Raw genomic sequence first — 5000 nt, forward strand, 5'->3', positions numbered from 1 at the left:
TCTCTACCTTTCCTCTCCCATACATCCTCAACTTAAACGCCTTCCACACTTCTCCCCACTTCAATCCTTTCCTTTCACTTCAATCCCCTTCAATCCTTTCCTTTTCTACTATTCTCTCTACGCACTTTATCGATCCACCACGTTCATCCATCCACCCATCCACCCATACCTGTCACCGTGCTGCTCCCATTTCCACTATTCTTCATATCCACTTTTTATCACTCCACCTCTCTTCTTTGTTTATCCATCCGTCCCTCCCGCTGACCTGCCACCGTGTTTCTTCCCCCAGTGGCGGCGTGGACATGTTTACAAGGATCCCTCAACACTCACCTTATATCAGTAGGTGTGCGTGTTGGCGCCTCAACGTGGCACCAGCAACCTGTGGAGAGAGAGAGAGTGTGTCAGTGTGGTAGCTTAAAAAATAATGATAACTGTATAAAAAGATTGATAAGGTTTTGTTTCGTGGGGATTAACAGCTTTGTGGATTCTTTGGGTTAAGAAAGATGTAAAGATATAGATAGATAGATAGATAATAGATAAGTAGGTTGATAGATAGATACAAAGATAAACAGATAAGGATACAGACAGATAGATATATACATACACACAGATGTAGGAGAGAGAGAGAGAGAGAGAGAGAGAGAGAGAGAGAGAGAGAGAGAGAGAGAGAGAGAGAGAGAGAGAGAGAGAGAGAGAGAGAGAGAGAGAGAGAGAGAGAGAAACGCACACTGCCAAATCCTACGACAATGTAAATAAAACAAAACAACAACAATAACAACAACAACGACAATAATAATAATAACAATGTATCAACAACAAAAACCTGACGGGGAAAAAATAAATAAAACTTCAAACAAACAAAAAAAGGGAGAGAAGATTGACTAACACACGCCATTAAACTTCAATAGAATTCTGAGTTGACATTTATTTATTTATTTATTTTCCCTACTTGGCATGTTTATTTGTTTTTATTTATTTTTTTAAGTACCTAATCTCTCAATCTGTTTATCTGTAGTTCATATGTACATACATATATATACACACTTATCTACTCTTTCCTTATCAATATTTATGAATAAGTTTTTTGTTAATCTATTTATCTATCCCTCTATCTCATTATCTGTCTGTCTGTCTATTTATACAACTATCTGAAAACATTATTACTGGAGAAAAAAAAAGTGAAAAAAATAACATTAGATTAAAAGAAAAGAAAAAAAAAAGAGGCGAAGAGAAAAAAAACTAAGAATATCAATGACTGTCTGTCTGTCTATGTATCTATCTGTCCGTCTGATTATTTACAGTTACTATAAAAAAAAATAAAATAAAATAACTGGATGAAAAAAAAAAAAAAAAAGACAAAACTAGGAACATCAATCTCAATATTTACATCAACAAAATCACACTGACATTCAGCACAAGCCATCCATCCACCTCGAAAATCAATACAAGATAAACGCCAGATAAATGAAACCAGACAACAGCAACAACATTAACATTTTTCTGACTTCACATCACGTCACGGCACGGCATTAACTCTTGTCGGATTTACGAGTGAATCAGAGAGGGAGACAGGAGGTGAGGTGACCCTAGGGAACCCCACCGCCCCACCGCCACCCCGTCCGCTGCTGAGCCAAAGACACTAACGATGAAATGTGAAGAGATGAATGACAAGGAGGGGAAAAAAAGTTAATAGGGCAACGAATGAGTAAAGGAGAGGAGAGAAAATGAGGAAATAAATGAGGAAATAAATGGTGCGTTGAAAAGGGACAGTTTTTTTTTCCTTATATTTTTTTCCCTGGTGTCTTTTTTTTCTCTCTCTTCTCTTTCCTGTTCTTGTTATTTTTTTCTTCTTTCTTGTTACTTTTTTTTATACCTTCATTTTTTTTCCCTCTACGTCCTTTATTCAGGCTTTTTTTCCCTCATTTTCTTTCCTTATGTCTTATTTCCTTCTTCTTTTTTATTGTTCTTGTTCTTCTTATTCAATCCTTCTGTATTATTTTTCATACCTTCATTCCCCCCCAACCCTCTCTCTCTCTCTCTCTCTCTCTCTCTCTCTCTCTCTCTCTCTCTCTCTCTCTCTCTCTCTCTCTCTCTCCCCCGATCGGTCGATAAGCCATAAGATAGTACCGATTTCCGATGTAGAAGTCCATGCCTCTCACTCACAGCCTCTCCCACTCTCCCACGCTCCTCTCTCCCCTCTCCCTCTCCCCTCATGAGCCCAACCCACTTACAACTCTCTCTCTCTCTCTCTCTCTCTCTCTCTCTCTCTCTCTCTCTCTCTCTCTCTCTCTCTCTCTCTCTCTCTCTGTATCTTTTATCTCGTTTTCTTTTCCCCACCCATTCTTTTTTTCCTAGCCTTCTCTCTTTTCTTTTCGTTTCCTTTCATCCTCTCCTCCCATTCCTCACCCATCACGGTTATCCCCATACACGTTACCCATTGCTATATATTCCCCCCACCTTCTCCCACCATTCCTCCACCAGCTAACCTCTTCCTTCTCTTTTCCTAACCTTTCTTTTCTTTTAGCTTAACCCAGACAATTCCTGGAAACTCGTCTCCTCTTTATGGAATTACCTGGAAATCTGTAAATCTTAATGATACCTGAAGGACAGATGCGAACATAAAGAAAGGAGGAAAGAAGGAAGGAAAGGAAGAAGAAAGAAAATGACGCTTGAAGGACACGAACTACAGGAAGAAAGGAAGGAAGGAAGGAAGGAAAGAAGGATAGCAAAATATATAATGAAAACTTGAAAGGGAAAAGAAATTGGAAGGAAGAAAGATAAGATAAGGACGGAACAAAGGAGGCGAGAGAGACGAGGAATGAATAAAAGAAAGGGAGAAGGGGAAGAAAGACACTAGAGATAGAAAATGAGAATTAAAGCTAAAAAGAAAAAAAGATAAGCGGTAAAAACTTATAATGAAAACTTAAAAGAAAATGAGATTGGAAACAAGAGAGATAAAAAGGGCGGAAGAACGGTAACAAGAAAGAAAGAAGGGAAGGAAGAAAGGAAGGGAAACCACGAGGGAAAAGATAAAAATTAAGGTTAGTATGACGGTAATTGAGAGAGAGAGAGAGAGAGAGAGAGAGAGAGAGAGAGAGAGAGAGAGAGAGAGAGAGAGAGAGAGAGAGAGAGAGAGAGAGAGAGAGAGAGAGACGTCAATCACAAAGGCAGACATCACTCGAGGGAAATTCGTTAACTTGGATTAAAGGTGACAGAGAGGAGCATTATGGCGACGCGCGCGCACGCACACACACACACACACACACACACACACACACACACACACACACACACACACACACACACACACACACACACACACAGCTTTAAAGTTAAAAATGACGATTAACTTTAAAAGACGGAACATTGCGACGAACTTGAGTATATCCTGCAAAAGTACAAATAGGTAAGAACACACACACACACACACACACACACACACACACACACACACACACACACGTAAATAGACACAAGCGAACCAAACAAGACGGTAGCCAGAATAACAGGAGGTAAAAGGTAAACAGAGTGAAATACCAGGGAGGAGAACAAGTGATCTATAAACAAAGGCGAAGAAAGAAACAATGCGGTGTAAACAAGAGAAATTTGGTAGAAAAGATGAAGAAAAAAAATGTATGATGGTAATAATAGCCGTAATGAAATAAGACAAAGGGGACAAAATGGTATTCATAATTAAATGTATACCATGGTGAAAATTATGTATACAGAATGTTAAATGACGGAAATAAAAAAGTCATACGATAACAAAGGGAAGTGTATGTAACCTGAACTATATGTGTGCCATTTGAATTTAGAAAGCGTGAAAAATGTGCAATCGTCACTTACAAGGGAAATTTACGGTGACTTTCTAACGTAAACTAAAAAAAAATAAAATAAATAAATAAATAAATAAATAAAAAAAAATATATGCATGTAACCCTCATTTATAATCATCTACACATTTACGTAACTGAAAACAAAATAAACAAATAAATAAAGCTGGTAATATAAATTGAAAAAAAAAAAAAAACATATGAATGACATGAAACAACAAACACCACTGAATAAATACGGGAAACAAAACAAAAGCTACGCATCACAAACGAACACAAAAAAGGTAACAACTAAACAGATCAACACACAAACGATACAAAGACAAACCACAAACATAAAATAACATACATGTGAAAAAATAAACATAATCACAAAACAAAACAGGAAATAGAGCCTGCATTACTGAAATAACCAAAAAATAATAAACAGAATAAAAAAATTTAATCCTCTTTCAATAAACCTCCAACCAGAGAGAGAGAGAGAGAGAGAGAGAGAGAGAGAGAGAGAGAGAGAGAGAGAGAGAGAGAGAGAGAGAGAGAGAGAGAGAGAGAGAGAGAGAGAGAGAGAGAGAGAGACGAGCCATAAGAAGAAAGGGTTACGCATAATACAGTGAACTGGAGGAGGAGGAGGAGGAGGAGGAGGAGGAGGAGGAGGAGGAGGAGGAGGAGGAGGATTATGTAAATAAAAAAATAAAAAAAAACAAGGAAAAATATGACATACAGAGAGAGAGAGAGAGAGAGAGAGAGAGAGAGAGAGAGAGAGAGAGAGAGAGAGAGAGAGAGAGAGAGAGAGAGAGAGTACAAAAGGAACAAAGAACCCTGAGAAAGAGGAGGCCAATGACATCCGGGTGAACTGTGTTAATAGGAGGAGGAGGAGGAGGAGGAGGAGGAGGAGGAGGAGGAGGAGGAGGAGGAGGAGGAGGAGGAGGAGGAGGAGGAGGAGGAGGAGGAAACGCCTAACAAGCAAAGATAAATTACATGTTTAATAAGAGGTTTAACGGACAAGAAGGAAGGAAGGAATAAGACAGAATTGAGAGAGAGAGAGAGAGAGAGAGAGAGAGAGAGAGAGAGAGAGAGAGAGAGAGAGAGAGAGAGAGAGAGAGATTAACAATGAAAGCAAGGGACCATCACATATGAGCTCATTAAATATTTATACTCTACCTCTCC

General features: G+C 38.7%; 1 protein-coding gene across 2 annotated transcripts in view; it reads right to left on the minus strand.

Moving 5' to 3' along the window:
• LOC135105675 (neuroglian-like) overlaps nucleotides 1-379 on the minus strand; it is a 73127-nt gene extending 72748 nt beyond the window's left edge. For both annotated transcript variants that reach the window (XM_064014063.1, XM_064014074.1), the window contains exon 1: nucleotides 331-379. The gene's annotated coding sequence lies outside the window, so the exon portion shown is untranslated. The remainder of the gene's footprint in view (nucleotides 1-330) is intronic.
• Between the last annotated feature and the right edge of the window lie 4621 nt (nucleotides 380-5000).

This window comes from Scylla paramamosain, chromosome 1 (genome assembly GCF_035594125.1).
Source record: "Scylla paramamosain isolate STU-SP2022 chromosome 1, ASM3559412v1, whole genome shotgun sequence".
Taxonomy (NCBI): Eukaryota; Metazoa; Arthropoda; class Malacostraca; order Decapoda; family Portunidae; genus Scylla; species Scylla paramamosain.